At 40.1% G+C, this 13,087-nt stretch overlaps 1 protein-coding gene across 1 annotated transcript in view; it reads right to left on the bottom strand.

Moving 5' to 3' along the window:
• Window positions 1–13,087, bottom strand: part of nt5dc1 (5'-nucleotidase domain containing 1) — a 531,068-nt gene that overhangs the window by 461,759 nt on the left and 56,222 nt on the right. The window lies entirely within an intron of this gene.

Genomic DNA, 13,087 nt, shown 5'->3' with positions numbered 1-13,087 from the left:
AAAAGTCTGACAGCAGCAGGGAAAAAGCTGTTCTTGAATCGGAATTCTTGAGGCTGAATTCCCCTTCAACTCGATTTTGCTGATGATATCACTGTTGTGGTCAGATCTCAAACAATGATGACACACAGTACAGAAGAGAGAGAATCTGGTGAACTTGCATGACGACAATAATCTCCCCTTCAATGTCAACAAAACGTGGGGGATAGTCATCAACTTCAGGAAGCATAGTGGAGGGCATGCCCCTGTCTACATCAATGGGGATGAAATGGAAATGGTAGAGAGTTTCACATTTGTAGGTGTCCAGATCACCAACAACCTATCCTGGTCCCTCCATGTGGATGCTATAGCTAAGAAAGCACACCAATGCTTCTACTGTCTCAGGAGGCTAAGGAAATTTGGCATGTTCAATACATCTCAACTTTACAGGTGCACCAGAGAAACCATTCTTTCTGGTTGTATGACAGCTTGGTATGGCTCCTCTTTGTCCAAGACCATAAAAAACCACAAAGGGTCATGAACAAAGCCCAGTCCATCACTCAAACCAGCTTCTCATCCATTGATTCCGTCTACACGTTCCGTTGCCTTGGAAAAGCAGCCAGCATAATCAAGGACCCCAGACATACTCTCACCTTTTTCCATCGGGAAAAAGATACAAAAGTCTGAGGACACGTACCAATGGACTCAAGAACACCTTCTTCCATGCAGTCATTAGACTTTTGAATGGACCTACTCACATTTAGCTGATCTTTCTCTATACCCCAACAATGACTGTAACATTTCATTTTGCACTCTTTTCTTTCCTTCCTATGTATGGTTTGCTTTGTCTGTATAGCGTGCAAGAAACAATAGTTTTCATTGTATGCTAATACGTTTAACAATAATAAATCAAAAAAACTTTGTTATTTAAATCTGACTGTAAGATTTACAGTTAACCATATTCATACTTCCAATATAACAAAACTAACCAATATTTATACTGACTCATAACTACAAATTGTATTAAATATGTTGATAATGAAGCTCCAAGCACGCTTATAATCAACTTCTTTTATGAACTCTTTATACTATCACACTTTGTTGATGGAATCAAAAATAAAACAGCAGCAAAACTAAAATGGGAAAGAAAAGTACCAATAAGAAACCATTAAAAATTCCTTAATACAAACTGATCTCAAGAAACACAGTATAGTCTTCCCTCTGTACTGCACTGGAGCATTAACTTACATATTCAGTTACAAGTGGTGTACCTCAAGGATCTGTTTTGGGGCCACTGCTGTTTGTCATTTTTATAAATGACCTAGATGAGGGTGTAGAAGGATGGATTAGTAAATTTGCTGACGACACCAAAGTTGGAGGAGTTGTAGACAGTGAGGATGGATGTTACAGTTTGCAAAGGGACATAGATAAGCTGCAGATCTGGGCCAAGAGGTGGCAGATGGAGTTTAATGCAGAAAAGTGTGAGGTGATTCACTTTGGTAAGAATAATAGGAGCACAGAACATAGGGCTAATGGAAGGACTTTTGGTAGTGTTGACGAGCAGAGAGATCTCGGGGTACATGTGCATAACTCCCTGAAAGTTGGCACCCAGTTTGATAAGGTTGTTAAGAAGGCGTACGGTGTGTTAGCTTTTATTGGTAAAGGGATTGAATTTCGGAGCCGTGAGGTCATGTTACAACTGTACAAAACTCTGGTGCGGCCGCACTTGGAGTATTGCGTACAGTTCTGGTCGCTGCACTACAAGAAAGATGTGGAGGCATTGGAAAGGGTGCAGAGGAGGTTTACCAGGATGTTGCCTGGTATGGTGAGAAGGTCTTATGAGGAAAGGCTGAGGGACTTGAGGTTATTTTCATTGGAGAGAAGAAGGTTACGAGGTGACCTGATTGAGGCATACAAGATGATCAAAGGATTGGATAGGGTGGACAGTGAGAGCCTTTTACCTCGGATGGTGATGGCTAACACAAGGGGACATAGCTTTAAATTAAGGGGTGGTAATTATAGGACGGATGTCAGAGGTAGGTTCTTTACTCAGAGGGTAGTAAGTTTGTGGAATGCCCTGCCTGCAGCAGTTGTGGACTCGCCAACTTTAAGGGCATTCAAATGGTCAGTGGATAGGCATATGGATAACATTGGAATAGTTTAGGTTAGCGGGTCATTAATTGGTTCCACTGGTCGGCACAACATCGAGGGCCGAAGGGCCTGTACTGCGCTGTAATGTTTTATGTTCTAAAAACTCTGAAGTGGGCCTTGAACCCACAGCCTTCTGATTCAATTGTAAGAGTGCTATCATTGAGCCCCAGTTGATGCCTGAATGGACTAAGTGACCAGATAATCTATTATAATTGCTTAAAATCAAATTTAAGCATTCCTATGTGGTCTGCTGGCTACCTTGTAAAGTCTAATGTTAGTTAACTATAAGAAACAATAGGTTAGCTGTGTTTTTGCCCACATTAAAGTAGATTGTGGTCTTTGTATCCTTGAAAAATCCTTCCAAAATACACAGGGTAGGAAATGTGAACGGCTGGTGTTTGTTAGGTGGTTGTCTTTTGAAATGTGAAAAATACACACCAGTAATTCAAATTAAATCAATGTGGCACATATTATTGAATATGTTAATCTTACAAGGATAACTTTAAGTACATCTAATTCATCATTTTAGGCATCCAGTTCAAAGGGTTAATTGAATTTATTCTGAGTCACCATCGTAAATATCCCAATGTGGATCAGATTTCATACTTCCATAACAAATCTTCCTCTCCGTTCACTGAATTGGATATTCCATCTCTCTCAATGATCTGACAGCAGTTTGTGCATTAATGGCCTCCCATCATCTGATAATAAAATATCAAACGAGGCAGCACGTTTATTCCCACTCTTTACAAATGTTTTATCTTCAGACATCTATTCTATTCAGCATGAATTTGATCCTTGAACAGCATGTGGAGGCATATATCCAAAGGTTAAACAATGCATGCTAGAGCCTTTATATAAATTAAATTTGGGTGTTATTTATTCACAGGAACATCTGGATCTCAGTTTATGTGAATCTGAACATGCCCCATTCCAGTAAGCTGCATTCTTTGCATGGGGCACCTGGACATCCAGTCCAAATATTATCAACTCATAACTTCATTCTGTCCTTAGCCATTCAACCACTATCACAAACATGTACAAAAACTGCTGCAGGGAGTCTGATTTTAGGTACGGTTTTATGTTTTAAAACTACGACAAACAATAAAAAAATTGCAATCTAAATACAGTCTTTGTTTGTTTGTTATACCCATTACCACTCTTACTTTTGCAACATTAAAATCTTTGTTACTTAATGTCTCCTCCTCTCTGTCCCACCTCTGACATTCCCTTTTATTCTTCCTAGCCCTCCCCCTTTCACTGACGTCAAAACTATTAATACTTAGCTAACTTTCTTCAGTTCTGATGGAATGCCATCAGTTTAAAATGTCTCTCCAGAGATGTTGAGTATTTCTAGATTTTCAAAAAAATTTTAATATTGTTCTTTTGGCCATGCAGGCTGGTACCAGAATGAACCTCATCTTCTTGCATCCTGTGATTTCATTAGAACTATGTTTTGAACCTTTTCACTCCACAGTTCAGTTGCTGGGCACATCAAATTTCATAGATGTTTCATTCAGGCTGCCAGGTGAGACATAATGGGTACTTGTGATTTTGTCACTCCCTGATGATGAATCGCAGGAAACCGGTAATTTTGGCATCAAAGTCTTTTGGTAGCCTCTGAGCAATGGTTCTCAGCCACAATATATGAGATATTATCTTTCTAGAAAGTGGCTATTTGCATTTCATTTCTGGAGACCATGTAACAATTGACAATTTTCTACAACCCATTCTAATACGTACTTCTCAAGTTCAGACGAGTGGTTGGCCTGTGTTCTCAAAGTACATTTGGTCTTGGACATTTTCTTCGTCTTGCTCCACTTGTGCAACAGTTTTTCCCTCACACTGAATTTCCTTGCTGCAGCAAAGTTATTTGACAAGTTCATGAACATCAGTGTTAAGCTTGAAACCAACTTTGCACCTCATTGTCTGCGTGCAAGGACCTATTTCTGTGTCCTTTGCCATTCACAGTCTGCCCTGAGAGGCATGTCTTAAACTCATGCCACATGACCCATATCTCCTGCTTCATCCAAGGCATGAACATGCATTTCTCAGGTGAAAAAGTGAGTCTAACTCCTGATTTGAATATAACATTTCTTAGCTGGGGTGCAAGCAATGGGGGTTCCATTTACATGCAAAGGATAAGCCTAAACTTGAACTTTCGCACTCAAAACATTGGGCCGCCTTATATGCTGTATAAGAAATGGATAGAATCATAGATACCCTGCAGAAAGAGGCCACCTGGCCCATTGAATCTGCACTAACCACAAGCCCATTCTATATATTTACCTGCTAATCCCTCTAACCTCATCTCAGGACACTAAGGGGCAATTTTAGCATGGCCAATCAACTTAACCCACACGTTTTTGGACTGTGGGAGAAAACCGGAGCACCCAGAGGAAACTCACGCAGACATGAGGAGAATGTGCAAACTCCACACAGACAGCGACCCAAGCCAGAAATCAACTTTAAACAAATTATACTTTTCAGAATGAATACAAATTTCTTCCGTAATTGCTAGGTATACCATTCGTCCATTCCAGCAGAAAAACACAAAAAATCCCTAGTAACATCAAAGTCCTTCGGTTCCAGCTTCCATGTTGACATTCCTAAGGTAGTAGGGTGGTACCTTTTGTACTCTTTTATCTATACGAGTGTTGTGCAATGGGTAGAAATGCTGCTCAGGAAGAGATAAATTAAAAGGTAATCTTGATGTCACAGTGGGGAGGTGACATCCGCCATGTATATAATGATTAGAAAGGGTCAAACGAGTAACTGATACAGGTTAAACTACCAGCCCCTAGAAATGAAGTATATGAACAAGTGGACAGAGATAAGGAGTCAAGTTCATCATGCAGCCTCCTTCTTCAGATGGAGGATGGACCAGGGAAGCTGGAAGAAAACCAAAGTAAGAGTTCCCAAAAACATCGATTATCACGCAGAATGTTGCCGTCACAAGTTACTGATATCAACACACTATGCCAACCGAGCGATCATCCACTGCTTTTAACTGTCAGGGGCTGCACACTTTTCCTGTTTTGTCATCGACATCCGATATTGGGGCATATGTAGTGACCATGATGAGGAATTGGCTCCTTGCCAGTTTGAGACAGTCATGAATTCTCATTTCTTCTAAGAGAGAATTCACAAAACTGGTTCACAAGTTCATTCTTGATAGCAAATCCAACTGTGAAATCTGCATTTTTCTTTCTATTTTCTTTCCAGAAGAATGTATAGCTACCTCATCTAAGTTTTTACTGAGACATATGAGAATATGGGACTTGCACTGAACTGAAGGTCAAAGTCCTCCATCAGCAAGCTCCAAATGTAGATGCCCCAGCTCCACTGATCAGGATTAATGGTGAATGCTTGGAAAATGTAGAATACTTCCAATGCATTGAAAGTTATCTTTCACAGAAGTCTGACATCGACAAGGAAAATCTGCATCACTTGAAATGTGCTGGTACAGCCTTTGACCACTGGAGGAAGGGAGTATTTGGCCATTGCAGCACCAAAACTGAAAGCAAGCTCTTGGTCTATCATGCAGTCATAATCCCTACCTTATTGTATGGATTGCAAACATAGACAACGTTTAGGAGGCATCTCAAAAACAAGTCATACTATCAATACTGCCTGCGGAGGCATTGCATATTGAGTGGAAGGGCAGGTGCTTGAACAGCAGTGTCCTCTCACAGGCAGTCACCATCATGGAGGCAATGACCAGCTTCACTGAGTTGGTCATGCAGTTTGGAGTCAGATACCAGCCTCTCAAAACAGCTCTTCTTCTTCCATCTCAGTCAGGACAGGGGCTCCAAAGAAAGTCAAAATAAACAATTTAGAATATGCTGAGAACCAACATAAAGAAACGTAACAATGACATCAACTCCTGGAGGGCCATCACCTTGGATAAAAACAGATGGCAGCAGACATTATGGGAAGGATCACAGCATTTTGAGAACAATGACAAAATGAAGAGAAAAAGCAAAAGTGGCAAAAATATCACACTATGAATGATAATAATGATAATACACAATCAGATATCTCACAATGCAACAAATGCCCTAAGTGACAAAATCTGCAGATCCCGCATTGGCCCCAGCCAGCTTTGAATTCTGGAAGAAAATCACCTTTGCTCATGAGAGATAGCCAATAAAAGTACATTACCTGTTTATTTAGGTAATCCATGTTGCTTAATGAACTACCTTAAAATTACTTACAATTATACGACTGCCTATCTTAAGCATATACGGTTCCCAACAAAAATCTTACCATTAGTTCAACTTATATATTGCAATCTCTGATGACCAGCTTTACAATGCACACAATGAGCTCAATTTCCCCCAGTTTGGGAACAACAGAGTTGGCAATAAAGTCTCTGAAGCATTGCCTACCAGCAATTTAATAGCAGCATTATTTGCTGCCAGCTATGTATCTGGGTCAAAACTGCCATATAACAGTAGTGAACAAAACAACTTTTCCTTTGTAACTTACTCTGATTACTTTCGGCACAAACATTATAATCAACCCTCTTTTCACAAAAAGACGGAAACAACGTCCAGTGCAATTAAGCAATTTAGAAAACTTAACAATTATAACACAAAATGTCTTCCTGCATTGTAAAGGATCATTATACAACACAAATAGCAGCATTACAAGAAACAAAAGCCAAGAATTGAAAAACAAGGGAAACGAAAGATGGCACAACACAATCAAAACATCTCATTACTCTGGTAGATCGACGTAATCCAATGGCAATCATTCTGAATTAACCAGATTATATACAATCGCTCTACACATCTGTCGTGTTAGTAATCTTGTATGTAGTGCATATTGCCTGATCACATTTCAAATTTTCCAAGTTAGTATACCTTCCAACTCACTAAAATAATACCATGAGAGATTTCCTGGCATAAGCTCATATAGATTTTGAATATTACTGCAATGAGACATTTATCAGGATAAATATAAGAATGCCAAATTTCAAACAATCACAATTTATAATACAGCAAGAAAGGTGCCAATTGGTTGGCAAGTCAACTCAGATTGGCCGAGGTGTTGTCATGAAGAAAGCAACGGGGAGCTATAACACCTCAAGTTCTAACAACAGACAATTCAGAAAAAGCAATTTAGCAATTTAAGTCTCAAAAAAGCAAGTAACTGCATAACCTTACTCCCATTAGCAGATGCTGGAAAATCTCAACAAGTCTGACAGCATCTGTCAAAGATGAAGAGTCATCCAGATGCGAAACACTCTCTCCACAGGTGTTGTCAGATCTGCTGAGATTTTCCAGCATTTCATTTTGTTTGATTTCAGTATCCTCAGTATTTGCTTTTATCCAAATAGCAGATATCAAGTACAGTATGTTGCAGTGTTTCACTGTTATAAAATAAAATGATAAGAGACAGGAGGCAGAATAGCTCCTATGAACTCTCAAACTAGCTCCTGTATTTATCAAAAGTCATGGCTAAATGGTAACCCCAATCTGTCAGTCTGAAACACATTCATTGTCTGAACATTCACAATGCTCTGCAATAAAACAATTCCAAAAATTCCCAACTCCGATTATGGAAATTGCTCCTCATCTCAACACCCTTATCTTGAGACTTTTTACCAAATTCTACACTTGCCAGCTATAGGATACAACCTCTCAGCATCTGCTTTGTTAAGAACTTTCTCTCAGAATCATGTATCTTCTATTCTTCTAACTTGCAAAGAATTTAGGACCATTCAACTCAATCTTTCCTGAGATAACTTCCTCATCCCAGGAATCACCTGGTGAACACTTAGTTGCAAATGCTCAATGATAAATAAGTCCATCCTGACATGCAGAAAGCAAAAATCGAACAGTCCTCCAAGGATGGTCTTACCAAAAGCCTTGTAGAATTTATAGAATCCCTACAGTGCAGAAAGAGATCATTTAGCCCACAGGCCTGCATCGCCAACAATCTCACCCAGGCCTTATCCCCGTAACCCCGTGTATTTACCCTGCTAATTCCCTGACACAATTTAGCATGGCCAACCCACCTATGGATTGGAGCACCTGAAGGAAACCCATGTAATCACACGAGGTCAGATCCGAACCTGAGTTCCTGGTGCTGAGGCAGCAGTGTTAACCACTTTGTCACCCATTACTAATGAAGTAATATATCTTGACTCATTTAATAAAGGCCAACATCCCACGTCATTCTAACTGCTAGCTGCATCTGCATGTTATGTGTTTATTGGACGGTGACACCAAATCCATATGAATGACAACATCTAATAGTTTCTCACACGTAAAAAGTATTCAGTTTTTCACTTCTCCTCACCAGCACTGAATAATCTCCCAATTTCCCACACAATACTCCATCTGCCACCTTTTTGCCCGCTAATGTAAATGGTCTAAATTCATGTCTTTTCACCCTCGGCACAGCTTACTTTGCCACCTAGTTTTGTGTCATCAAACTTTGATGTAGTATACTTAGGCCCTTTGTCTAATACATTAATATTGATTGTAAATAGCTACGTGTCTTGCATTGATCCTTGTAGCATTCCACTATTAACAGCATGCCAACCTGAAAAAAAACCACCAATTCCTCTCCTTTCTCAATTTTCTATTCATGTTAATATGTTTTTTTTCATTATTCATTCATGAAACATGGGCATCGCTGGCTATCTAACATTTTTTACCCATCCCTGGTTGCCCTTGGAGGACAGTTGAGAGTTAATCACATTGCTTTGGCTCTCGAGTCACATGTAGGCCAGACAGCTAAGGACGGCAGATTTTCTTCCCTAAAGGACATTATGACTACAAGACTTTATCTTTGAATAGGATTGGGTAGGATTGGTATTAGGGGTATGGGCAAAAAGCAGGCAAACGGAAATAGCTTAATGGTTAAAACTGGGCAGCATGGAAAAATTGAGCTGAAGGGCCTGTTTTCATGCTGTAAACAACAATGACTTTATGAGGTGGTCCATAAAAGAGCTGTGTCTGGAAAGTCAATATAACAATTTAAGGATAGAGAGAGAATAGTTGGAAGGATATACCCAACAACAGGGACAGCCAAAATACAGCGTAGTTGTGGAAAATTTAGATCTAAATTCAACCAATTGTCAAGAGTTACAAACAAGTGGTTCCCAATTAGCGTGCCTTTGAAGTTTGCCTCAAGTGTGCCACAAAAATAGATTCAAAATGATTAAAAATTCATGTCATCACACTAAAATGAACCTTCACCTTCAGTAGTTGGCATGAAGACCCAACAACCTCAGGCCTTCTTCACATACACTGACCATAAAAGAGCCCATGTGTATAACCAACAGGACTTGCAGATAAAGACAAAGACTATATGCGCCTGCACAAAAAGTGAAAATTCAAAAAGGGCACAAAAGCCCTGGGAGAAGCGAGGGGTAAAACATGGTGTATACTGTTCCCAAAAATCACAATACTGAAACAATGCCAATAACTTGTATCTATAGTTAAATTTAACTAATATCTTGATATGAGATTAGCATTATGCTCAAGACTTGTCCTGCACTTCAGCTTTCTCCTCTTACTTTTTTAATTGTTACCATTTTTTCCTCATACTTTATTTTTCTACCTGAAGTAATGGTACCCAAAATATTAATACAAGAGCAAAATACTGCAAACTCTGCAAATCTGACTTCAGAAAAAATGCTAGAAAAACTATGATAATCAGGCAGTATCTGTGGAAAAAAGTCAACATTCATATTGATAATCATTACAAAATATTAAATCTTGCATGAACTGTGTTTTTAAGTCAAGGTTCCCTTTGTACAGTTTGCATTTATATTGCATTGTTTATATTTTTCCAAGTCAACAGGTTTTGTGATAATTAGAAATAAAACTATTAGTACTCAGCATTATTATGGTGAAATCAGATATTTGGCATTCACACATGCACAGTAAAATACGGACACGTTTTTCCCAACTCTCTCCCCAGATTTTCAACCCATGTCACCATTCTCTCGGACAGCGAACACAGACTGAAAATTGCCCCCCAAAAAAGTCTTTTGCTAGAGGGCAATTCAGAGAAAATAGGAGGTGTGCCTCAAAACTTTTTGTAGTATAAAGATGCACCAGAACATATAAAAAGTTGGGAACCACTAGTGTATATGACAGGCTTGGGGCACTTGGACTGTTGTCTTTGGGGCCAGTGGTGGATGGAACAGTCACTAGTGGAGGCCTCTCCCCATCCATTAACTACACAGAAGTCTGAAGAACAAGTGACTTTGATGCAACCAAAGGGGAGAGTGACTCAGTCAGTTGCTCATAAGACTTCAATTGACAAGGCCAATTTTGATGGTATCAGACAGGAACTTTCAAAAGTTAATTGGGGGAGTCTGTGGGAAGGCAAAAGAGACGTCTGGTAAGTAGCACACTTTCAAAAGTGTGTTAACCAGGGTTCAGGGTAAACACATTCCTCAGAGTGAAGGACAAGGCTGGCAGAAGGAGGGAACCCTGGGTGATTCGGGATATTGATGCCCTGGTCAAGAAGAGGCACATGACATGCACAGGCAGCTGGGATCAAGTGATTCCCTTGAAGAGAATAGGGGATGTAGGAGTAGAGTTAAGAGAGAAATCAGGAGGGCAAAAAGGGAACATGAGATCGTTTTGGCTGATAAGGCAAAGAAGAATCCAAACAGCTTCTACAAATACATAAAGGGCAAAAAGTAACAAGGGCGAGAGTAGGGCCCCTTAAGGATCAACAAGGTCATCTATGTGCGGATCCACAAGAGATGGGTGAGATCCTAAATCAATATTTCTCATCAGTATTTACTGTTGAAAAAAGCATGGGTGTTAGGGAACCTGGGGAAATAAACAGTGATGTCTCAAGGAGTGTACATATTACAGAGGTGGTGGTGCTGGAAGTCTTAAAGCTCATCAAGATAGATAAATTCCCAGGGCTTGATGCAAGTGTATCCCAGGACATTGTGGGAGGCTAGGGAGGAAATTTTGGGTCTTCTAGCCAAATACTTGAATCATTGATAGTCATGGGTGAGGTGCCTGAAGATTGGACAGTGGCAAATGTTAAGCCTTTGTTCAAAAAAGACTGCAGGGAAAAGCCTGAGAACTACAAGCCAATGAGCCTCACACCTGTGGTGGGTAAATTGTTGGAAGGTATTTTGAGATACAGGAACTACAGGCATTTAGAGACCTAAGGACTGATCAGGGGCAGTCAGCATGGCTTTGTGAGTGGAAAATCATGTCTCACAAATTTGATTGAGTTTTTTTGAAGAGGTAACCAAGAAGGTAGATGAGGGCAGTACAGTTAATGTTGTCTACATGGACCTTAGCAAGGCTTTTGACAAGGTACCGCATGTTAGGTTGTTGCATAAGGTTAAATCTCATGGGATTCAGGGTGGGGTATCTAAATGGCTATAAAACTAGCTTCTTGACAGAAGCCAGAGGGTGGTTGTAGAGAGTTGTTTTTCAAACTGGAGACCTGTGACTAGTGGTATGCCTCAGGGGTCTGTGCTGGGTCCACTGTTATTTGTCATTTATATTAATGACTTGGATAAGAATATAGAAGACATGGTTATTAAGTTTGCAGATGACACTAAGATTGTAAAAAGTCTGACAACACCAGGTTTTAGTCCCACCGATTTATTTGATAGTAAACGCACAAGCTTTCGAGGTTTCCCTCTTCGTCAGGTGAATGGAGAGTTCTGGCCTCAGGCAGAGCATATAAAGCACAGACAGTTTAGAGATTACTGATTAGAATGCGAATCTTTACACCTAACCTGCTGTTCAACCTGCTGTGTAAAGATTTGCATTCTAATCAGTAATCTCTAAACTGTGCTTTATATGCTCTGTCTGAGGCCAGAACTCTCCATTCACCTGACGAAGAGGGAAACCTCGAAAGCTTGTGCGTTTACTATCAAATAAATCGGTTGGACTAAAACCTGGTGTTGTCAGACTTTTTACTGTGTTTACCCCAGTCCAACGCCGGCACATCCACATCATGACACTAAGATTGGCAGCATAGTGGACAGTGAAGAAAGTTATCTCCAGTTGCAACGGGATCTTGATCAATTGCGCCAGTGGGTGGATGAATGGCAGATGGAGTTTAATTCAGATAAATGTAAGGTCATGCATTTTGGTAGATTGAACCACGGCAAAACTTACTCAGTTCATGGTAGGGCGTTGGGGAGAGTTACAGAACAAAGAGAGCTAGGGGTACGTGATCCTAGCTCCTTGAAAGTAGAGTCACAGGTAGACAGAGTGGTGAAGAAGGCATTTGGCATGCTTGGTTTCATCGGTCAGAACATTCAATACAGCAATTGAGACATCTTGTTGAAGTTGTACAAGACATTGGTACAGCCACACTTGGAATACTGTGTGCAATTCTGGTCACCCTATTATAGAAGGGATATTATTAAACTAGAAAGAGTGCAGAAAAGATTTACTAGGATGCTACCGAGACTTGATGGATTGAGTTATAAGGAGAGGCTGGATAGATTGGGACTTTTTTTCTCTGGAGCGTAGGAGGCTGAGAGGTGGCTTTATAAAGGTCTATAAAATAATGAGGGGCATAGGTCAGCTAGATAGTCAATATCTTTTCCCAAAGGTAAGGGAGTCTAAAACTACAGGGCATAGGTTTTAGGTGAGAGGGGAGAGATACAAAAGTATCCAGAGGGGCAACTTTTAACACAAAAGGTGGTGTCTGGAACAAGCTGCCAGAGGTAGTAGTAGAGGCAAGTACAATTTTGTCTTTTAAAAAGCATTTAGATAGTTACATGGGTGTGATGGGTATAGAGGGATATGGGCCAAATGCAGGCAATTGGGATTAGCTTATGGGTTTCTAAAAAGAAAGGAGGCATGGACAAGTTGGGCCAAAGGGCCTGTTTTCATGCTGTAAACCTCTATGACTCAGGCTTGATCATTCACAGGTAAAGGTATAATGTCTGAATACTGGTTTAATGGATAAAGTTTTGATAATGGAACTTATAGTTGAAGTA

The sequence above is a fragment of the Carcharhinus amblyrhynchos genome, chromosome 7 (assembly GCF_965287045.1).
Source record: "Carcharhinus amblyrhynchos chromosome 7, sCarAmb.v2.hapA, whole genome shotgun sequence".
Classification (NCBI taxonomy): domain Eukaryota; kingdom Metazoa; phylum Chordata; class Chondrichthyes; order Carcharhiniformes; family Carcharhinidae; genus Carcharhinus; species Carcharhinus amblyrhynchos.
Note: the sequence above shows the minus strand (reverse complement) of the source record. Positions and strands in the feature narration are given on the sequence as shown.